General features: G+C 49.1%; 1 protein-coding gene across 1 annotated transcript in view; it reads left to right on the forward strand.

The window, feature by feature from the left end:
- Positions 1-24,399, forward strand: part of LZTS3 (leucine zipper tumor suppressor family member 3) — a 54,854-nt gene that overhangs the window by 5,520 nt on the left and 24,935 nt on the right. The window lies entirely within an intron of this gene.

Here is a 24,399-nt window from a genome sequence, read left to right on the forward strand (position 1 = left end):
CATTGTTGTTCTCCATGTTCCCTCCAGCCCTCAGCAGAATCCATCATTTCCTCTCCTAACCAGCTGGGAATGTCCCAGAAATCCAGCAGGAATATTGGGGTGGGCAATCCCCCTGTGTGTTTCCCAGCAGAGCCCAGACAAACTCATCTCCTGCAGCTCAGGAGGCTTCGGGACCAGCCAAACCCAGCCTGCCCTCATTCCTCAGCCTGCCCAGGTGTGTTCTGCACTGCCCAAATAGCCAGGCTTGGTTCCCCTGGTGCTAAATCCTATTAAATCCTTGCTCTGAGGTCAGTTTGGAGGTTTTGGGCGTTGTTTGGAGGGGTCAGTGCTGCCAGAGGAGACCAGGTGGGTATGCAGCTGGATGGAGGTCTCTCATCCAGTTCCTTCTTCCATGGGGAAACTCTGACTTGTGGGGTTGGGATTTCATGGACTGGACCTTAAAACCATCTCATTCCACCCCCTTGCCATGGGCAGAGACACCTCCCACCATCCCAGGTCACTCCAAGCCCTGTCCAACCTGGCCTTGGACACTTCCAGAGATCCAGGGGCTTCTCTGAGCACCCTGTGCCAGGGCTTCACCACCCTCACAGGGAGGAATTTTCCCCTAATATCCCATTTGAGTCCCTCTCCAGCTTTCTTGGAGGCCCTTTAGGCACTGGAAAGTGGTGGAAGATCTCCCCAGAGTCTTCTCCAATCTGAACACCCCCAGCTCTCCCACTCCATCACCTCATCTTCTGGAGATGTTCCCATACAAATCCACCATCTCCGGGCCTTGGCCTGAGAGTTTTGCAAGTAGATTATAATTTTGGGCCCATTTGGGGTCATTTTGGGCCCATTTGGGGCCCATTTTGGGCCTATTTGCGGTGTCATTTTGGGCCCATTTGGGATCATTTGGGGGCCATTTGGGGAAAATTTGGGGGTTCTTGCCTGAACCAAAACATGAGGAGACACAACCTGGACATGGAGCTGGTTGGCAAAGTCAACTTGGAGAGTGGTTTTGGGGGGCAGACACTGCCCAGTCCTGGTGGGCCTGTCTGGGCCCAGTCCCCGTTGGCCTTCCTGGGCCCAGTCCCAGTTGGCCCTCCTGGGCCCAGTCCTGGTGGGCCAGCTGAGGGGGTGAGAGGACCCTGACTGGCTGAGGTGACGGTGGTGGGTGTCACCACCCAGAGCAGATGTAGATGCCCCATCCCTGGAAAATCTGGGATGTGGGAGCTCCTCCCTGTGCCCCAAACCATGGCAGTGCCCCCAAGCACAGGGGGAGGAGGGCAGAGCTTTTCTTAGCTCAACTGCTGGAGCTGGGAAAATCAGCCCAGCTTTTGGGCACAGGAGCTCATCTCCTTGTCCCTGCTTTCTAATTATATCAGCTGATCTAGCACAGGCTCCTTCACTCCCCACGGGCTGCTGCCTTCATTCCATCCCTGGCTGTGCCCTTGGCAAGCTCTTGGAGGAGCAGCCAAGGCATCCCAGAGGAGATGTTGGCATGGCAGGAGTGGCTGCCTCACCTCAGGTGTTCTCCTGCAGTGCAGTCCCTGCCTCCAGCACTGCCAGGAATGGCAAGGGGACAAGGGACAGGGGACAGGTGAAATGTAGGTCTCTTTGAGCCAGCTCTCCATAAGCTCTTGGAGATCTATTTCACAACCAAGATAGCTCAGCTACCTTAGAAGGGATAAAACCAGCAGGATGGCTTCTGTGGCAGTGTTGGAAACAAAAAGGTTTTAATAAAAAGCAAAATAACAAAACTCTTTACAGGAAAAACCAAGCCAGGTGCAAGAGGTCTACTTGCTCTTGGTAAAACACCTCACAAAAGTGATTATTTCCTTTTGTTCTCTTCTTTTTCTAGTAAATTAATCAGGTGGGACTTTTTGGCTTCTGTCCAGTTGGCCATCCTTAAGTTTGAGGTGAAGTCCCCAAAGTCCTATGAGATATCTTTTCACTTAATTGAGGAGAGAAACTTCTGGGCTTTTTTCCTTTTTATGGGGACAAAGGATAGTTTTGTCACTCTGTTAACAGGGGGCGCATTCCTATATCTCACCCTTTCTATGTATCTAAAAAGAAAGAGGAGAAAAGAATATGATTTGAAAAAGTTTTATTTTTGTCTGTAGGAATGGAAACATTCCTGTGCACCAAAGTGTGGGATGGGAAGACAGCAAATGCTGTTCCCATTATGGAGATTGGCTGGGATGGCTTCTCAAGGTGGCTCAGAGATACCAGGGCAGAAAGGAGAGGGTGGAAACATCCCCCAAAATCATCAGGGATGCTGGGATGAGATGGGCAGAGCTGCATCCCCACAGGCCCCTGCACCCCAAGGCTCTCCTGCCCAGGGGAGGGGGTCCCTGGTGGTCCAGGAAAAGACCAGGATCTGTTCTTGGCTCAAATCTCTCCCTCCTCCAACAAACACATTTCCCAAAAGGTCTCTGCTAGGAAAACCCACATCTCCACCCTGTACAGCTCAGCAAGGACACAAACACCCGTCTGCAGGAGCAGGCTGAGCACAGTGCCAGGCTCTGGGAGGCCCTGATGCTCTCCCAGCTCCTCCAGCAATGTAAATAAATCACTGCTGCCCAGCTGGTGCCCAGCCAGCCCCTGCACAGTAGGACTTTGTTCCTCTCCTTCCTCCCATCTGCTCTTCCTCCCTCCTGGTGCTTTCCCAAACCTCAGGGCTTGATCTCTTTGGGGATCAGGGTGTCCCCAACATGCAGGAATGGTTTCAGTGCTGCTGAATTCCAAGTGGAAAGTTTTTAATCTGTTTTTTTTTTCCCCCTGCTGCTGGCACTCAGCGCCGTCCTTGGCGCATTCCTCAACCTCAGTTTCCCTCTGCAGCCTCCCAAGGGGTTGTACAGACCTGGGGCTAATCTGGGGACTAGGATGAGGTATTTCCAAACCAGACTTTGTGGCTGCAGGTGTTTGGGGTGGGTAAATCCCCCTGTGTGTTTCCCAGCAGAGCCCGGACAAACTCATCTCCTGCAGCTCAGAAGGGCTTTGGGAAGAGCCAAACCCAGCTTGTTGACATTCTTCAGTGCCAGCCAAGAGCTTTGCCTTCCCCTCCACGCTCTCAGGGGCCCAAATTAGCTTTTAATAATAATATTTCATTAGAAAAAAAAATATTAAATCAATAAATCCCCTTGCAAACAATCCGGCCTTGGCGCCCGCCGGGACAGCAAACACTCCCCGAGGGGCACCAGGTGTGGTGCATTCCTGATAGCTGGAAAAGAAAGGAGCCATTATTCCATTATTCCATTCTTTCCCTCTCTGTGCCATGTCAGGGTGAGCAGGAGCAGCCAGCCCGGCTCCAGGCACTGTGGGAGGTGGGTACCTGGCTTTGGGAAGAGCTCCCTGAGCCAAGCCCCGAGCTCCAGAGCTGATTAATGGTGGCGTTTCTTTGTTCCACATGTTTCCTCCTGGCGGAGGTGAGGCGTTTCAGGCGATAAAAGGGATCTGTTTGTTTTAAAAACGAGCCCTGCAAGCCACCCCAGCGATCCCTGAGTGCCCACGTTCCTGGCACAGCCATCCCAACATTTGTGTGGATATATCCACCACTCGGGTTATTCCTCACAGCTGGAAAACTTGATTTTTCCTTCTTTAATGAAGTTTCCCATCAATCCATTGTTGTCTTTCCCTCTCATCATCAGAAGAAAAGAAAAGCTGAGGACAGGCAGGACACGGTGTTACAGCCCCAACCCCAGCTTTGACCAGGATCAAAAGCAGGGAAAACCCTTTCCTCCAGCTCTCCATCCTTGCCTTTGGAAAGCAAAGAATTTTGCACCCCTCCAGGGTTTAAAAGGCAGGCAGAGATTTGGGCTGCTGGATAATGTTTCTCTGGGCCAGCTGCTGGGATAAAACCAGGGCATCTGGCAGCTCCTGAGCCAGGCAGCTGAGCTCCTGCCTGAATTCCAGCATGGCCTCAGAATCACAGAATTCACAAAATTCACATAATCCACAGAACTCACAGAATTCTCAGAATCACATAATCCACAGGATCATAGAATGCACAGAATCGCAAAATTCACAGAATCCAGAGAATTCAGAGACTCACAGAATTCACAGAATCATAGAATTACCAAATTCACATAATCACAGAATAAGGGAATCACAGAATTCACAGAATCACAGAAATCACCGAATCACAGAATAACAGAATTCACAGAATAATAGAATTCACAGAATAATAGAATTCACAGTATTTACAGAATCACAGAATTCACAGAATGATAGAATCAGAATTCACAGAATCCATAGAATTCACAGAATCACAAAATCATAGAATTTACAGAATCACAGAATTTACAGAATTCCCAGAATGACCAAGCTGGAAGGGACCTTCAAGATCATCCAGTCCAACCCAGCCCCAACACCTCAACTAAACCCTGGCACCCAGTGCCACATCCAGGCTTTGTTAAACACACCCAGGGATGGGGACTCCAACACCTCCCTGGGCAGCCATTCCAGAACTTTATCACCTTTCTGTGAAAAACTTTTCCCTGATATCCAACCTGGATTTCCCTTGGTGCAGCATCCGAGGGGCAGCACGGGGGAGGTGACACGCACCCTTCCTGGGGACATCCCAGCGGGAGCAGGGTCTCCCTTTCATGCCCCGCTGCGGGGACAAGAAGCCCTTCATTTCCTTCGGACGCTTTATCCTCTAAGGATCTTGATCCCGGGGGCGAGCGACAAAAACACCCTTTAAATCCATCCCAGGGGCTTAGGGGAGGATTAGCAGATGTCTCTGCAGGCTTTACACCAGGGTGTCCCACCCTCATCCAGCTTCAGGCTTCCCGGAGGAGAAATGATGGATGGAGCCAGCCTGGCTGGAATTGCCCTCGGGACATCGCTGCATCCCAGGCAAGCCCAGGCTGGTCACTCGTTCCCAAAATTTGCCATCGATTTTCACCACAGAGCTGGTTCTGGTGGGTGTCCTGTGGCACAGAGCTCTTCCCAGGGTGTTGTCACTGACATCTTTTATGAAAAATCCTTTCCTTAGGTTTTTCCCTGCTGAGAAGCCGAGATGCCTCAGGAGCAAAATGTAAACAATGGTTATCTGCTGCTGTGGAACGCAACAATTAGATCTTTGATTAGCCCATGTTGGATGTTTGTAATTAATGTCCAATCACAGTCAGCTGGCTCGGACAAAGAGCTGAGCCACAAGCCTTTGTTATCATTCTTTCCTATTCTATTCTTAGCCAGCCTTCTGAGGAAATCCTTTATTCTATTCTTTTAGTATAGTTTTAATGTAATATATATCATAAAATATTAAATCAGCCTTCTGAAACGTGGAGTCAGATCCTCATCTCTCCCCTCATCCTCAGACCCCTGTGAACACCACCACAGAGAGGGGCCCGGATAATTCCCCAGTGAAAATCTGACTTCTCATCCCAGCCTGGCTGGTGGGAATCACCTCTTTCCATCACCCTTTTTGTGTTCACAAGTCATTAATTACTGCCTCACTTTCCATTCCCAACACTTTTCCTCCTTAATTTGTCTCAGCACTGGCGTTTTCTCCCCCTTAATTTCCCTGCTCCCCCCACATCCCTTTTAGGTCTCCTCAATTCCCACCCCCGAGGGCTTTTTGACTCTCAGGATACCTTTCCTCCGGCAGACACAAGCTTGCATAATAGCTGTTGACACCACAACTTCATTTGAATCGATCTTGTTTGCTAATTAGCTGAATTGCAGTAATTGGCATGCATTACCTTAGGGGATTCTGCCTTGCTGGGAGTGGTCAGTGGCCAGCCCCAAAAAGGTATGGCATCAGGAAGGTGATTCCTGCTCCAGAAACACCTTTTGCAGGTATCCCGGGGATTCCTGGAGCTGCAGAGGAATTTCCAGAGGGAAACCACAGCCTGGTGCAGGGGTTTTTAACTCCTCAGAGCCACCAAAATGTCCAGAGTAGCTAAAATGGGTTAAAGTTCCTGCTCCTGGGGCGAAGGGATGAGGATGTGACTCCACTCTGCCTCAAAATGCAACTGGAGATGACTCAAACGCTGGGTTAAAGACAAACCGAGTGAAGCAGCTTTTCTCAGAGGTCATAATTCCCTTCTGGAAATTCCCTGCCACGAATTCATGGAGGATGAAACAGCATTAGAGTGAGCGAGGGGGGAGCAGGCAGCATCAGGGACAGTGTGCTCTGATGGCAGCAAACCTTGGGGGGATCCAAAGACAGCTTTGGGTGGGAGGCACCCCTGAAAAGCTCTGGGAAGGGATCAGTGAGGTTCTCATCTTCCCAGCCCCTTTTCCTCCAAGCAGCAGCTGCACAGGGAGGAGTGAGGATCATCCCAGTCCCATGGGATCCAGTCAAGATCCAACACTGCTTGTTGTGAAATTCAGTGACAAAAGGAGAGGGACAGCAAGGGCAGGTAGGGAGTGACAGGACAAGGGGAATGGCTTTAAACTGCCAGAGGGCAGATTTACCTAAATACTGGGAAGGAATCCTACCCTGGGAGGGTGGGCAGGCCCTGGCACAGGTGCCCAGAGCAGCTGTGGCTGCCCCTGGATCCCTGGCAGTGCCCAAGGCCAGGATGGATGGGGCTTGGAGTACCCTGGGATGGTGGAAGGTGTCCCTGCCCACATCAGGGGGTTGGAAATGGGATGAGATTTAAGGTCCCTTCCCACCCAAACCATTCCATGCTGCTGGAATAACTCATTTTTAAACAACACCCCGAACCAAAGCTCCTCACAGGGGCACATTTCCATCTGTGCTGCTGCTGGGGTCCCCTGATCCCGACCTGCCCCTGGTGAGGCTGAAGGAGTCTGTGAAATGCTGGTTTTTTATGAGCCATCTATTTATATTGACAGCTTCCCACGCTCCATCCCTCTAATCCTGCATCCCTTTCTACCAGGCTAAGCTGCATCATCCCAATTCTTCAATCCCCACCCCTTTTTTTTTATTTTTTTTTTAATATTGCCCTGTAATTATCATCTTTCCGCCCTTCTGGGATCTGAGAGAAATCCCAGAACTTCTTAGAGAGGATGAGCACAGCCCAGAGGTCTCCTTGTCCTGTTTCCAGGGGCTCTTGGGAGCAAATTAATCTGAACCTGCTGTTTAAAAATGTTTCTCCTCAGGCCATGCCATTTAGTGTCTTCCTGGGTTACTAATGGACTAGAAAGCACTTCCTTGTCCCTGTGCAATATGAGATCATCAGCTTGCTTTTTTCAAAGCCAGAACAAAAATTATTGAGCTTTTTTTAATTTTTTTTCCCCTTCGTTGTTATCAGTGATTTTCTGATCCCCAGCTTGAGGACAGGCATTGCTGCTGCTGTTGTTTTGCTGCTCTTAATTTTGTAAAATCAAATTAAAAGTAATTTCCTCCCTGTGAGTGTCCAGGAGAGACCTGATATGGCCAATTGCAAACTGAATTGTGGAGTAAATTCCAGAGCTTTATTGAGCCAGAATGCCACTAAGTTTAGTTTTGGTTACCAGTGTTGGTTCTTAAGTATTTTGGGTGGAAAAGAGAGAGTCCAGATGAAAACTGAGCTCTGTGAGACCCTTTGGTGGGTCAGGAGGCCACATCAGGTTGGGTATTAGGAAAAAAATGTTTATGGAAACAGTGATAAAGTTCTGGAATCTTGTGCCTGGGGAGGAGGTGGAGTCCCCATCCCTGGGTGTGTTTAACAAAGCCTGGATGTGGCACTGGGTGCCAGGGTTTGGTTGAGGTGTTGGGGCTGGGTTGGACTGGATGATCTTGGAGGTCTCTTCCAACTTGGTCATTCTGGGAATTCTGTGATCAACCAGAGCTTATTTTATTTTATTTCATTTTATTTTTAATTATTTTATTTTATTTTTAATTTTATTTATTTTTACTTATTTGTATTTATTTTTTAATTTATTTTTAACTTATTTTAAATTTATTTTTAATTTATTTTTAATTTTGAAATTTTTCTTAATTTTTTATTTTTAATTTTTTTAATTTATTTGATTTTGTTATTTTATTTGATTTCATTTCATTTTCTATTTTATTCTTTATTATAAGACCTTGCAAACACACAAGAAGCAGCTGGCTCCACCTGTGGGGTCCATGTGGGGATTTTGTGGTGAGTTTGATCAGAGGGGTGAAGGGGCTGGGTCAGACCTGGCCAGGGCATGGATATCCCAATTTCCCACCACACAGGAGCTGTGCTGGTGGAGCTGTCACCCAGCGAGGGTGACAAGTGACACGAGTGGGGATGGCTGGGGACACAGCAGGAGAAGGAGAATTCAGAATTCTCTGCTTTCCCCCTCCCCCGGAGGTCTGCAAGGTTGGACACAATGAAATTCCCTCCTCCCTCCCCTGCCCGAGGCAGCCACATCCCAGGAGGAATTCAATGCTGCCTCCGGGCCCATTCAAAACACGCCAGGGTCAAACCTTTATGAGGCAACAAAGAAAATAAACCCAAAGACAAAAAGCTATTCTGGAGGAGGGCAGGGGAAGGAAACGGCTCCCAAAATATCAGTGAGAACCTTTCAGTTGAGCCCAGCTGTGGGATGGGAGTCTCTGCTCTGGTGGGACTGAGCAGGGCAGGTGTGAGCAGATCCTTCTGCACCTTCCTCTTGGTGGGAGGTGACCAAAGTGTAGAGTTTTGGGAATGTTGGGTGAGGATCATGAATGTTGGGTGAGGATCACGAGGATCTGAGTGCTGGAGAAGGGACAGCTCTTGGTGGGATGTGTCCTGCAGGGAGAAGGAGGTTGGCTGGCACCAAAGGACCATGGACCCCTCCTCTCCCCCATTTCCTGTGCTCACCACTTCCCTGATGGCTGTGAGGGCTCCTGGTGGCTTTCAGAGGTTCTGTTGCTCCTGGCTGTGACCCCAGAGGCAGCTGGACACACCCCCAGTCCCAATACCTCCAGAATCATTTGGGTTTTTTCCTTTAATTTCTGGTTTTTAGCTGGGAGCACTGAGTGAGGCTTTTTGAGAGATATTTTGAATTGTTCCTATGTGAGATTAAAGCTCTGGCACAAGGGAAGGGATGGGAGAGGAAATATCAGTGAGAACCTTTCCTCTGAGCCCAGCTGTGGGATGGGGGTCTCTCTCTGGTGGGATTGAGTAGGGCAGGTGTGAGCAGGTCCTTCTGCACCATCTGCTTGGTGGGAGAGGTGCAGAGTTTGGGGAATGTTGGGTTAGGATCATGAATGCTGGGTTAGGATCGTGAATGCTGGATTAGGATCATGAATGCTGGGTTAGGATCATGAATGTTGGGTTAGGATCATGAATGTTGGGTGAGGATCATGAATGCTGGGTTAGGATCATGAATGCTGGGTTAGGATCATGAATGTTGGGTTAGGATCATGAATGTTGGGTTAGGATCATGAATGCTGGGTTAGGATCATGAATGCTGGGTTAGGATCATGAATGTTGGGTGAGGATCGTGAATGTTGGGTGAGGATCATGAATGTTGGGTGAGGATCATGAATGTTGGGTGAGGATCATGAATGCTGGGTGAGGATCATGAATGCTGGGTTAGGATCATGAATGTTGGGTTAGGATCATGAATGCTGGGTGAGGATCATGAATGTTGGGTGAGGATCATGAATGCTGGGTGAGGATCATGAATGCTGGGTTAGGATCATGAATGTTGGGTTAGGATCATGAATGCTGGGTGAGGATCATGAATGCTGGGTGAGGATCATGAATGCTGGGTGAGGATCATGAATGTTGGGTGAGGATCATGAATGCTGGGTGAGGATCATGAATGTTGGGTGAGGATCATGAGGATCTGGGCGCTGGAGGGGGGACAGCTCTTGGTCCCTGCAGCAGGGCAGGGCTGTCCCTGGGTCACTCTGGACACAGCCAAGCTCTGTTTGGAGCAGAGCAGGGAAGGATGATTCCCCCAGAGCCCTGCTGTGACTCAGGGGTTTGTGGTCCGTGAGGGTGAGTCAGTGGGAGCAGGAAAAGCCTGGCTATTTTTAGGACCATTGACATTTTTAGGGGGGTTTAACCTTTCTCCCAGAAGCATCTCGGCAGTGCCTTGGTTGAAGAAGGAATAAAAGACATTTTCCAAAGCAAACAGGTGCCAGCCTCACGGGGTGGAGCTCCCTGGGATGAGGAGATGAGGGAGGCAGGATCACAGGGACCAGCACGAGGCTGCCAAGAGCCACAGAGACAAAGCAAGAAGCCCTGCCCAGAGAGAATCCCAGAATTGTTGATCTTGGAAAACAGAATAATCCAGTCCAACCATTCCCCCAGCACTGCCAAGGCCACCACTGACCATGTCCCCAAGTGTCACATCCTGTGGTGGTGTTCGCAAGGGTCCCAGGATGAAGGAAGAGATGAGAATCTTGACTCCATGTTTCAGAAGGCTGATTTATTATTTTATGAGATATATTATATTAAAAGAAAATGATGTATTAAAACTATACTAAAAGAATAGAAGAAAGGATTTCATCAGAAGGAATGGAATGGAATGGAATGGAATGGAATGATAATAAAATCTTGTGACTGACCAGAGAGTCTGAGACAGCTGACTGTGATTGGCCATTAATTAAAAAACAATCAGACCAATCACAGATGCACCTGTTGCATTCCACAGCAGCAGATAATCAATGCTTACATTTTGTTCCTGAGGCCTCTCAGCTTCTCAGGAGAAAAATCCTAGGAAAAGGATTTCTGAGAAAATATGTCTGTGACAACATCCACATTAAATCCCTCCAGAGATGGGGACTCCACCACTGCCTGGGCAGCTGTGCCAATGCTTGACCACTCTTTTGGGGTGGAATATTTTGCAAATATCCAATTTAAACTTCCCCTGGCTCAGCCTGAGGCTGTTCCCTCTCATCCTGTCCCTGTTCCCCGGCTGTCCCCTTATGCACAGCCACAAGGTCCCCCCTGATCCCCCTTTGCTCCAGGCTGAGCCCCTTCCCAGATCCCTCAGCCTCTCCTGGTGCTCCAGACCCTTCCCCAGCACTGTTCCTTTCCCTGGATTCTCTCCAGCCCCTCCAGATATTTTTCCCAAGCTCTGCCTGTTCCTTCTCTGAGCACCAGGGTGATCCTCCTTCTCTACATGCACATGGATCAAGTTTTAAAGCTCCTCACCAAGTCATGGAGCGCTTTTCCAGAGTTTTCTTTCCTCCTGGCTCCAAGGGCACAGCATGATGGCCATGTCCCCTCCACCTGCAAAAGTGACATCAGGGGACTTCTCCAGCATCCAGCTGAGCCCTGGGACAGCATTTCCTCTCCCTGTGTCCAGGGAAATCACATTTAGGTGGCCTGGGATCCACCAGGCTGTTGCTCCTGGCCTTCCCAGGGAACTGGGGCCTTCAGCATCTCCTCATGGGATGAGCAGCCTCTTCCCTCCCATGGCCTGCCCAAAAAATCAGCCCCCATCTCCCCCTCCCCACCATCCCACCTTCCTGCTGGAGAGGAATTTCTTGTCCTACCGTGCAGATTTTGCTGCTTTCATGACAGCTGGTCCATGCTCAGCCTGGAAATCTCCATGGTTTTGTTTAGTTTAGCAAAATATGAACGTGTTTGGTGGTTTGTGTGGCCAGCATTTTTGGGAGACTTGGTTTTTTGGGTTTTGCTATTTGGGGTTTTTTTTTGAGGGGGTGGGGGTTTTTTTGATTTTTGGGTATTTTGGTGTTTGATTTTGGGGTGGTTTTTTGGTTGTTTTTTTTTGGTTTTTTTTTTTTTGGTTTGGTTTTTGTTTTGATTTGGTTTTGTTTTAGTTTTTTGTTTGGTTGTTTTCTTGGGGATTTGGGGGTTTTGTTGGGTTTTGGGGCGTGGAGGGATTTTTTGGGTTTTTTGAGTTTTTTGGTGTTTTATTTTGGGGATTTTTTGGGTTTTTTGTTTTGCTTTGGTTTTGTTTTTTGTTTTGTTTTTGTTTTAGTTTTTTGTTTGGTTGTTTTTTGGGGGATTTGGGGGGTTTTGTTGGGTTTTAGGGGGGTGGGGGGTTTTTGGGTTTTTTTTGGGGTTTTGGGGAGTTTTATTTTGGGATTTTTTGTTGTTGTTGTTTTTTTTGTTTGGTTTGGTTTTTGGGGTTTTTTTTGTTTTATTGGGTTTTTTGGGGATTTGGGTGTTTCTGTTAGGTTTTGGTTTTGTTTATTATGGAATCATGAACCCAAGCACCTCCACATTACAACAATTTGAATTTTCACAGCTTTCTGCACAGTCTGTTGCATTCCTGGGACACAATGGCGGCACTTCATGTTTTAGGGATGAGAATCAATAGGAATTTTTGGGCTTGATGATCTCAGAGGTCTTTCCCAACCTTAACAATTCTATCAGCAATGGGCAGGGACGGGTGGAAAAGGGTCACTCTGACAGCCTGCTCTATATTCCCTCAACACACTCCCAGATCTGCCTCCCGTGCAATTTACAGCAGATCCTGATGGATTTCTGTGCAATTTACAGCAGATCCTGATGCATTTCTGGTCCATGAACTCGCCAAGTTTCCCCTCAAACACTGAACATCAAATGGCAGGGAGCTCTCCAGGCCACCAACCACTGCCTGAGGAAGGGGTTTCTTCCTTTTCTCCCTTATTTTTACCTTCATCTTCTTCCTGATTGGTTTATTTTTGCTAAAAAAAAAAAAATGAAAAAAGGATACAGCTCCACATCTGTGTGTCATGAAACGCTGCCCCAAAGCCACTGATGCTCCTGCAGAGCCCCCTGGCAATGTCTGAGCAATTTGTCAGCCCTGATTCATTTTTAAAAAACCCCAAAACTACCAAGGAAAAAGGCTGGGAATCCTCCTGGAGTGTGCACAGGCAGATCCCAGGGCAGCCCCTGTCAGCAGCACAGGTGAGATGAACGGTGTGGGATTGCTCCCAGCTCGGAGAAATTAATGAGGATGCTGTGCCAAGGTGAGTTCTGTCCCAAATAGATGAAGTGCAAGCCTGGAACATGTGCCAAGCTCCTCTGGAGCTTGTTTCACAAGTGCTGCCCATTTTCCATGCATGCCTGAGGAATTCTGCTTCCCCCAGCTCAAGGTAGGGATGAGAGGAAAGCTGAGGAGTGCAGAGAGCAGGTGCTGCTGCAGCCTCCTGCTCTGGAAAATCCTTGCACAGAGCACCAGGAAGCTTTGCCTGGGTTTGGAGCACAGGTTCTGGGCTGGCTCGGCAAGGATGGACAACCCCAACTAGGAACTGCTGCAATCCTTTGGAAATATCACATCACAGAATGGTGGAGCTTGGAAAGAACCTCCAAAGGTCATCACATCCAAGCATTAACCAAACACTGAGTTCACAGAATTCACGGAATCACAGAATCATAGAAATCACAGGATTCACAGAAATCACAGAATCACAGAATCACAGAATTCACAGAATCACAAAATTTAGAGAATCACAGAATCAATCACAGAATTCACAGAATCACAGAATCAAAGAATCACAAATTCTCAGAATCACAGAATCACAGAATTCACAGGACTTATAGAATTCACAGAGCCACGGAATTACAGAATCATAGAATTCACAGAATCACTGGCTTTGGAGAGACCTTCAAGCTCGAGTCCAACCCAGCCCCAACACCTCAACCAAACCCTGGCCCCCAGTGCCACATCCAGGCTTTGTTAAACACACCCAGGGATGGGGATTCCACCACCTCCCCGGGCAGAACATTCCAGAACTTTATCACCCTTTGTGTGAAAAACTTTTCCCTGATACCCAACCTGTATTTCCTTTGACACAGCTCGAGGCTGTGTGCTCTGGGTGTGTCAGTGCTGCTGCAGACAGAGCCCAGCCCCAGCTGAGCACAGGCACCTTTCAGCAGCTGTGCAGTGATGGGGGCAGCCCTGAGTCTCCTTTTCTGCAGGCTGAGCACCCCCAGCTCCCTCAGGGCTTCCTCACAGGGTTTGTGTTCCCAGCCCCTCTCCAGCACCCCCATGTTCACCATGAAACCACCCAAACCACACAGGAGCTCGTTTTCTCTCCTGCAAATCACTGGCCAAGCTGCTTTCCCTTTCTCCCTGCTCCCACACCACCCTTCTCCTGCCCAGGGCTGTGTCACTGGGGTATTTGAGAGATATTTTGAATTGTTCCCATGTGGGGTTAAAGCTTTGGCACCCAGGAAGAGCTGGGAGAGGACTGGGAGCTGCAGGAGGGAGTGGGAGTCAAACAAAAGCCACCCAAAATCCTGTGGGGTGGGAATGGACACACACAAGGTCCCACTTCTCCCACATTCTCCCTGGGACACTGCTGCTGAAAAGGGAAAATTCCCAAGGAAGAGATTGTTTTGTTGGTTTTTGGAGGTTTTTTTAGGGTTCTCCAGGAGCACTGGGAGGGAAGCAGTGAAAACCAAACATGGGCAGGGTGAGGGCAGAAGGGCAAGGCCAGCAGCTTTTTGTCCCCAAAGGTGCAGCCACACAACACAGCTCCACATTTTGGAGAGCCACATCAAAAAAATTTTTAAAAAAGCAGCAGTGAGCAGTGAAAGTCACAAATTTTGCACCTAAAGGGGCTAAAAGAGAGCTGCAGATGGACTTTGGATGTGGGGGAATGGGTGCAAATCCATAAAGGGCAGAGTTTGATGGGATATTGGGAATAAATTCTTTCCTGTGAGGCTGGGGAGGCCCTGGTACAGGTTACTCAGAGCAGCTGTGGCTGTCACAGCTCTGGAAGTGTCCAAGGCCAGGTTGGACAGGGCTTGGAGCAATCTGGGATTGTGGAAGGTGTCCCTGTCCATGGCAGGGGTGGACTGGATGAGTTTTAAGGTCCCTTACAACCTAAACCAGTCTGTGACTCAGTTGTGATGATGATCCTCAGGCTGAGTGGGGCAGTGGAGAAAGGTTTGATATCAGTCACAGAGAAAGGTTTGATATCAATCACAGAGAAAGGTTTGATATCAACCACAGGGTGTTGGAGAAAAGCACAAGAGAGGCTGCAGATATCTCAGTAGAGACATCATGGATTTTTTTTTCCATGCTTGCTTTCTGACTCTGTGTTTTCCTCTCCTGGGAAGACCATTTCTGATCCTTGACACATCCAGCAGCTGCTGGGACTGGTCATGAAGAGGAGCAAAAGGTGCTTTTGGGCAGGTCTCACCTCCTGTCCCCTGGGTTATTCATTCCTCACAGTTCTCATTAGGTCTGGCCTTAATGAAGGCTCTGCTGAGCTTTGGGCTCCTCCTCTCTCCCCATCCTCCACTTCTCTGCATCTCCTGAGTGGAATCAACACCAAACTGAGAAGCAGGGAGGAGCTGTCAGCCCCCCACCCCACGAGGCCAGCACGGAGAGGATGTTTTCCCACTTGAGGATGGTTTATCCAAGCTGCACACACAATCTCTCACGCTCACACTCTCTCTCACACACAACACAAACGTTTTCTCACCAAGCCCTTGGGATTTTGGCACTCCCTCCCACTCTCCTGGTCGTGCACAGCCCCACTTCCCAGCTGAGGAGATGTGGAGAAATCTCCTGACTGTTTTGTTTGCAGCAGAGCTGCTGGTGCTTTCCAGGCTGGTTATGAGCAAATGGGAAACAGAAGGAAACCAAATTCCTCCTCCCATCCATCCCTGCCCTTGCTGTGTCCCTGGTGCTGCCAGCTCGTCCTGTGGCCATCTCCAGCTCCACACGAAAAGCCCTCCATCAAACCAAGAGCTTTGCAGCCTCTTCTTCCAGTTCAAAGCCTCTTTTTTTCCTTTTGCTGAGGATCTGGAGGGAAGGGAGAAGTGTTCAAAGCCCAGAGTTGGTTCTGAAGTCAAAAGCTGGGGTTTGTTTTATATGACAGAGCAGAGAGCCCAGGAACCTGTGAGGGCAACACCTCCCTGCAAATCAGGTCATTTATTTAGCGAGGGGAAAAAAGGGTTCAGAGCATCAGGGCAGAAATCAAAGAGTATTTGAAGGAGGAGGGAAAGCCAAGCTCTGGCTTTGCCATTCCTGCCCTCCTGCTGGATCCCCACGGCCTGGCAGGCACCGAGGGAGACCAGGAAAACATTTCACTCTTTACAAACCCTCAGAGCTGCCCTTTCCAGGGGGACTCAGGTCAGCTGCCACACTAAACTCCAAATATTTTCCTAGCTGGCAAACGAAAAAAAAACCCCTCCGTGTGTCTGTGCCTGGCTCTGAAGCCAACGTACACGGAGTGATCAAGCCCCTGGCACACATCTTGCAGGAGCTAATTATAGAATTTGGAAGGCAATGTGATAATATTTTCTTTAGATGTGTGGTGCAGATGTAATTACTTCTCCGGAGATGCCAGCCGCAGATGACGCAGGATGCCCTTATGTAATCACCTTTATTATGCAGCTATGGAAATTTTCCCTCCCTGGCCCATCCTCTCAGCTCCTTTTTTTTTGTTCCTCACCCTAAATTCTCTGTGGTTCCTTCAGAAGGTGATGGGTGAGGGCCACAGGGCAGCTGTGGCTCCACCACCTCCAGAGAAATTCCATTCCTGGGTTTCCCCATCCATCATCCCTCCGTGAAGGAGCAGGAGGAGTTGGTGGCTGTGCATTGGCAGGGCTGGGAAAAGGAAACCTTGGAGCCAGGTTTGCCCCATCCCTGGCATCTCCTGTGGCTTGGGCCAGGAGCCAACTGCTCCATTCTCCTGATGAGGAGAAGCACCCTCCCAAAAACGGGCTGGGGATGCTGAGGATGCAAGAAAACTGCAGAGGAAAGCTGGTTTGTCCCTGCAGGGTGAAGGCTTGGTAGGGCACAAACACTTGAGGTGCTCCAAAGGTTGCTCCAGAATGAAGGAGGATCTCCCAGGAGATCCACAAAGAAGTTCCTGACAGGAATCACAGCATGATCGCAGCCAAAAATGCTTCCAACACAAGAGGGAATTTTGCCTCTGGATATTTTCTGAGGTTTCCCTTTTTGCCTGTGGATCCTTACCAAGATTTTCCATTTTGCCTGTGGATCCTTTCCAAGATTTTCCATTTTGCCTGTGGATCCCTACCAAGATTTTCCATTCTGCCTGTGGATCCTCTCTGTGGTTTTCCATCTTACCTGTGGATCCTTTCCAAGATTTTCCATTTTGCCTGTGGATCCTTTCTGAGCTTTTCCATTTTGCCTGTGGATCCTCTCTGTGGTTTTCCATCTTACCTGTGGATCCTTACCAAGATTTTCCATTCTGCCTGTGGATCCTGTCTGAGCTTTTCCATTTTGTCACTTCCAAGTCTCTCTGTCCCCACTACCCACTGAGGTCCAAGCCATGGGGATCTCCAGGACAGAGGTGTCCCCCATCCCCATTGCTGCTCAGAGGGGACACAATCCCCTGGTATGACCAGTAAAACCCTGCCTTGGCCACAAATATTCAGGAAAAGGCTTGGTCAGCAGCTTGGAGGCATCACCCTGTAGAGGCAGCAAATGTTTTGGCTCTGTGCTCCCACCCTCTTCCATCCCTCTTCCTGACCAAACTGGATCCTTCCTCGCTGTTTTTAAGGATTAATGTGTAATGCAGAGGGGTCATTCTGAGTTCTGTGACATGCTGATGCCACCAAAGTTGCAAATCTGGGTTCTGAAAACTTTTATTTCTTTTTTTCTCTGCATGGCATCTGAGGCAGGGCATGGATTGAGGAGGAGGAGCCTGGAGATGAGCAAGGCTGAATCCCTCAGTGTCTGGGAAGTTCAAAGAGTTGGGAAATGGGGGAATTGGCCACACAGCCCAAAGGAAAGGAAGCCAGGGAGATGGTGGCTGGAGCACAACTGGAGGCAAAATCCTGGCTCGCCCACTGGGGAAACTGGTTTCCAGTCATGGGTCAGTGCCAGTGCCTGCCAAGGAATGTGTCCTCAGGGCTGGGAATGCCCACAGTCCTCTGAGGACAAAGAGCCAGGGAGGCAGGAGCTGGGGGATGTGTTTGTGGCACTCAGGGCATTCATTAACAGCAAATTCCAAACTCCCAGGAGTCCAGGGCCATCAGGTGGTGATGGATTCAGGTGGCATTTCAGCCCAATCCCTCCCTGTGCTCCGTGGGCTGTGACAGCTGGGTCCTTGTGGCCTGGAAAGGGACTGACAACCTTGTGTCCTACCCAGAGAGGCCTGGGAGCCACCATAAGGGTGCTCCAGGCTTCCTGCTCCGTGTTCCACTGCCCCTCTCGGAGATCTTCCCCAGAACTTGAGGATTCTCATCCCTCTGCTTCTGCTGAGGCCACTCAGCCACCAGTTCCTCCCCAGAGCAGGGCCTGGCCATGATGGAGATGAGATGGAGATGGAAATGGAGATTGGAAATGGAGATGGAGATGGAAATTGGAGATGGAGATGGAAATTGGAGATGGAGATGGATGGAGAGGGAGATGGAAATTGGAGATGATGGAGACAAGAGATTGGAGATGGAGATGGTGATGGTGATAGATGGAGATGGAAATTGGAGATGGAGATGATGGAGATGGAGACAGATGGAAATGGAGATTGGAAATGATGGAGATGGAGATTGGAGATTTTGGAGATGGAGATTGGAGTTGATGGAGATGGAGATTGGAGATGATGGAGATGAAGATTGGAGATGAAGATGGTGATGGTGATAGATGGAGATGGAGATGGAGATGGAGATGGAGATGGAGATGGAGATGGAGATGGAGATGGAGATGGAGATGGAGATGGATGGGACAACATGAACACACACAACTTTGTCCTGAGCCTGATGTTCCTCCTGGAAAACACCTCCCAGGCTGAGCCAAGGGGGCTGTGACAAATCCCTAATTCCTGATATGGACAGAAGGGCAATTCCCAGCAGGATCCTTGAGCACCTGGTGGTTCCAGTGTTAATCTGGCCCTCCTGGCTGCAAGCTGCTTTGCTCCAATTTAATTTTGCTAGGCCTGGCCTGATGCTTTGGGACTGTGAATGGGAGATTTGTTTCCTTCACTCTGGATAATCTCCCAAGGATGGATGAATGAATGACACACAGAATGAATGACCGGGTTGGAAGAGACCTTCAAGATCATCCGGTGAAACCCATGCCCTAAACACCTCAACTAAACCCTGGCACCCAGTGCCACATCCAGGCTTTGTTAAACACACCCAGGGATGGGGACTCCACCCCCTCCCTGGGCAGAAAATTCCAGAACTTTATCACTCTTTCTGTGAAAAACTTCTTCCTGATGCATAAGGAACGCCTTTAAACTAAAAGATGAGAGATTGAGATGAAATATTAGGAAGGAATTCTTCCCTGTGAGGGTGGGGAGGCCTTGGTAAAGGGCCAGAGAAGCTGTGGCTGCCCCTGGAACCCTGGAAGTGTTCAAGGCCAGGCTGAGGGTTTGGAGCAATCTGGGATAGTGGAAGGTGTCCCTGCCCATGGCAGAGGGTTGGAACTGGATGATTTTAAGGTCTCTTTCAATCCAAACCATTCCACGACTCTGTGATTCCACAATTCCCTGGCCTAGACATTATCTGGGAAACCTGAGAATTCACATCCTCCCTGCAGACACCTCAGACCTGACCCAAATCCCGTGGCCAGGACACCCAGCACCCACTCTGGGCTTTCAGCATGCACAAGGGGAGATGCTGGAGCCTCTCCTGATTTATGGCAAGAGCCAGCACTGTGAGGCTTTGTCTGCTCTGTGCTGGTACAGGAGGAGACAGCTTCTAGCAGCAGGGATGTTTATTCCAGAATAGGAAACCATCCCTCTGGATGACATAAACCAGAGGCTTTTGGCTTGCTCGTGCTGGCTCAAGCTGAGCAGGCAGATGTCATGGATTGGAGATGGAAAGTGTCCCCCAGCGCAGCAGCTGGCATCAACCCAGCTTTTTGGGGTCAAGCCAGCCTCAGGACCCCCTGTGGCAGCTTGGAGAAGGTGCTCCCCTTCCCCAGCTCTGTGTGGGTGTGAGGAGGTCTCATACAGGCTCAAATGATTCCACTTCATGAGGAGGAAAACCTCTCCCAGCATTTTAACTTGCAGAGCAGTGGGGTGTCCCTGTGCTGGTGAACCCCCAGGTGCAGAGAAGGTTTGTTTGATCACACAACCAGTTTATTCTGGTGAACTGATAAACAAACTCTGGGTGCCATGCTGCTCATTTCTTCTGGGAGCTCAGCCACAGAGCCTGCTCAGGCTGGGATTGTATCAGCATTCCCAGCAGAAAGGTTGGATTTCCTGGTATGGCACAGCCATGCTCCCCTACCAGCCCCATCCTGCACGTTTGGCTGTGGTCCCTGAGATCTCCCACAACAAATCAGGCCAGGCAGAATCTCTCCACAAACACAGGGAAGCCCTTGGAGGTTCCACACCCATTGACTGTCACAGAAAAAAAGGGGATTTCCTCTGAAAACAGGGCTGGAAATCTCTGTTTCAGCAATAGAGAGCGGGGAAGAGCTTCAAGCAGAGCCTGGCAAGGAGGTACTGCAAGAATTCTGATTTCAGTGCCCCAGCCTGATGGTGCCAAGCACTTACAGGCACAGCCAGTTCACAGCTGAGGTCTGAGCTGGGTTTAGGTTGTTGTGGTGCTGGTTGGGAAGCTCTGGAGGCTTCCAGCACAATTTCAGAACTGTCTCCATCACCAGACCTTGGCATTGGCCAGCCAAGGCACTGAGACACCCTGGGATGGAGACGCCACTTCATTCATGGCCTCAAAGTGTGTTCAACAGCCAGAATATCCTTATTTAGGGGTTTTTCTGCTCCTCAATTTGAAAATGTTCTTCCCTCTAAATAAACAGTCTGGGTGAAGAGAGGAGGGAGGCTCTTGCTCACATTGGGACGTTTTGTACGGAAAAGGAGCTCCCCAGAGTCTCCAGGAAGAAATCTCAGTGCAAGGAGCTCCCCAGAGGTCTCCAGGAAGAAATCCCAGAGCAGGGAGCTTCTGTGTCTGCTCCCATTCCCATCTCCACCCCCACATCAAGGCTTTCCACTCCTGTTCCCTGGGGAATGTCCTAACCCATGGATGCTCCTTCAGAGCTCACTGAGCTCATGTTTTCCTCCTTCTCTGATCAGTCCAAAGAACACTCAACCACCCCAAGGACCTCAGAGAGCTTGGGGATCTTGAAATGGAACAGCTCCAAGGGAATGGAAATCACCCAGCCAGGGGGCTGCCAGGAAAAGGGAAAAGAAAACAGAAGGAGATGGGAACAAAGAGTTTGAATTTTGGAGGAGTAAATTTTAAAAAGAAGGCATTGGGTGGGTGTTCAAAGCCTCAGCCCAAGACAGAGCAAGGCCATCATGGCTGGGTGGGGAAGGTTTTTAGGTGAGTAAATCAACCCTGGAGGGCACCTCAGCTGGTTGGGTCTGGGTGACACAGTTTGACCATGGCCACGCAAAAAGGGCAGAGCAGAGAAGGACAAACCCCACAAAGGGCTGAGACCAGGTCCTGGTGGCTGTGTCCCATGGGGACAGGGGAGCACCATGGCCTGGGAGCAGCTGGCTGTGCAGGAGCCCTGGCACAAAGGGGTGCTGGGTGAGAACTGGGGGTCTCTGTTGGCTCCCAGAGGTGATGGAGGGGCTCTGCTGGAGGTGGGCAGATGTCTTTGTTTGGAAAGACAGGAGTCTGCTAAGGAAGGCAGGAGCCTCCCCTGAAATGGAGAATGTAAACCCTCCCCACCCCTCTGAATTGCTATAAATTTTAAATTAAGGGGCTCTCAGGCAAAAATATGGGAGCAGGAAATAACAGTTCTTTAACAGGGAAAAGAAAAAAAAGGATAAAATAAACAATGCAGTACACTAGAACAACACTGACAGAGTCAGAACCCAACCTGACACCCTGTTCAGGGTGTTGGCAGCAGTCCCATTGGAAATGTGGCTGCAGCCCTGCTGCAGTGTCAGGGGTGGTTCTGCTGGAGCAGGGATCCTGTAGAGAAGGATGTATTCTTCCTCTGAAGATCCAGTGGAAGAAGAGGCAGCTGCTGTTCCTCTGGGAATCCAGTGGAGAAGCCGTGCTGGTGTCTCAAAACCTCTGGATTATATCCAGGTAGCAATGCTTGGCTCCTCCCAACGGGCGGAGCATCTCCCAATGGGATGCTGTAGTTCTTATCAGCCATGCAGTGACATTCAATAGCTGTTATCAGCAGATGTCCCCTCCTGAGGGAGGTGTGAATGTGGTCACTCAAAGAGAGAGATAAGGCAAACTGCCCACTTGACAAAGGTAATCTGCCATACACATGGTAACAGAAAACATTTTGCATTGCAATCTTCAACAGCACAGAGGTTCCTGGCTCAGCCACCCGAGCCCTGGGTCAGAAATGAGAGTTGGGGGTTCAAAGTTTACACCCCATCTCAGAGCATGGGTTATCCTGGATATCCCAGCCTTCTCCAAAGTCTCTTCTCTCATGATTTATTCACCTGTGGAGAGTGCTAAGGCATAACTCAGCTCCCAAAGGCAGCATGAGCAGTGTCAGGAAAGTGCTTGTCTCCGGTGAGACCTGAAACTGCAGCAACTCCCTCAGGGCAGCCACAGCCTCCTGTGCTGGGACAGGTTCCCCAAATCCCTGTGGAAGGGTCCCTGTCCCAGCAGAGCCCCTCAGCCACCTCTGGTCATTGCCAGAGCAGGGATGGAAAGGGCTCTCTGTCTGTGTGGCTGCTTCCAAGCTGCACACACACCCCCAAACCAACCCATTTGTCAGAATTCTCTGCTTCTGGAGCTTAAGGGCAAAATTGCAAGGTTGAATCTCCACAGGAATGCATTTTGGTATAATGTACACCTTCGTTGTGCACCCCAGCAGTGTGTTTTACCCTGGTTTAAATGCACATTAACTCAAATGTGATTATTTTGGCATTATTGCTGTTTTACTGCTCTCACTGTTGTTTGCCCACCAACACCAGCCCCGTGACCGGCGGCTCCTTTGATCCCCAGACATCCTGCCAACAGAAAATTCACCTCAGCAAATGTGTTTCAATAAGTGGTTAGCTTTGTGTGGCTTTTATTTCCCTCCCTCCACGACTGCAAATAATCCAGAGTAAGTGCTGAGGCTGGATGGCCCCCCATGGGAAGGCTGATTGCTCTCCTGCCACTGGGAAAGTGGGAAAAGGAGCTCTGGGCCATCCTCTGGATGCTGGAATGGAAAGAGGGCAGCATCCACACCCAGCTTTTGGCCAGGTGGATGGAGCTTGGGGCAGCCTGGGATAGTGGGTGTGAGACCCCCATGAGATGGGGTTTAAGGTCCTTTCCAAACCAAACCATTCTGTGGATGCATCATCCCATTCATCCCATCTGTCCAATTCTCTGCCCTTCTTTCAGAGCTCCTCACAGCCTTTCACTTCAGCCACACAGCTGGGAAGCATCCCCACAAGGATGGGAAAGTTGAGAAGGGTCCCCTGAGAGAAAGGTCCCAAAATTAGTATTTGAGTGAAAATGAGCTGCTTTGAGCAATCCCCACTTGAAAAAAAGACCAATTTGTCAGGCCCCAAAATTCCATTTGAAAAAAGTCCAGCCCCAAATCTCTATTTCTACCCAAACAAGCCCCCCAGACCCTAAAATCCCCCTTGGAAAAACAAACAAAAAACAAACCAGGCAGTCAGACCCCAAATCCCTAATTGAGGAAAACCCAGCTCCCACATCCCAAAATCCCCCTTTAGCCAAATTAAGTTATCTGATCCCAAAATCTTGATTTGATCAAAACCAAGCCATCAGACCCTAAAATTCCCTATTTGTGAAATACCCCAAACCCCAGCTGTCTGATCCTAAAGTCCCTGTTTGAGCAAATGATCTCAAATTCCTCATTTGAGAAAAACCAAGTTCTGGGAGCCTGAAATTCCCAATTTGAGAAAAAAAAAATATTAAAACAAGAAAACCCAAGAGTCAGATCCCAAAATTCCAGTTAAGCAAAACAAGCTGTCAGACCCTCAAAACTTTCTCTGTGCAAAATCAAGCTGTCAGACCCCAAAATTCCCATTTGAAGAAAAACACACAGTCTGACCCCAAATTCCCTGTTTGAGATAAAACAATCCTCTGAACCCCAAATCCCTATTTGAGCAAACCCCAAAACCTCCCAAATCCACATAACTCTATTTGAGCAAACCCCAAATCCACAAACCCTTATTTCAGCAAACCCCAAAACCTCCCAAATCCACAAACCCTTATTTGAGCAAATACCAAAACCTTCCCAAAAATCTGCAAATCCCTATTTGAGCAAACCCCAAAACCTCCCAAATCCACAAATCCCTATTTGAGCAAACCCCAAAACATTCCAAATCACAAAACCTCCCAAATCAACAAATCCCTATTTGAGCAAACCCCAAATCCACAAATCTCTTATTTGACCAAACCCCAAACTTCCCAAATCCACAAACCCCTATTTGAGCAAACACCAAAAGCCTCTCAAATCAACAAATCCCTATTTGAGCAAACCCCAAAACCTTCAAAACCTACATATCTTTATTTGAGCAAACTCCAATACCTCCCAAATCCACACATTCCTATTTGAGCAAATCCCAATCCACACATCTCTATTTGAACAAACCCCCCAAACCTTCCAAATCCAGAAATCCCTATTTGAGGAAACCCCAAAACCTCCCAAATCCACAAACCCTTATTTGTGTAGAAACAAGCCATCAGACCCCAAAATCCCCATCTGAAAACAGAAAAAGGCAAACTCCAAATCCTTATTTTGGAAAACCCAGTGTCTGACTCCAAA

The sequence above is a fragment of the Melospiza melodia genome, chromosome 5, assembly GCF_035770615.1.
Source record: "Melospiza melodia melodia isolate bMelMel2 chromosome 5, bMelMel2.pri, whole genome shotgun sequence".
NCBI lineage: Eukaryota > Metazoa > Chordata > Aves > Passeriformes > Passerellidae > Melospiza > Melospiza melodia.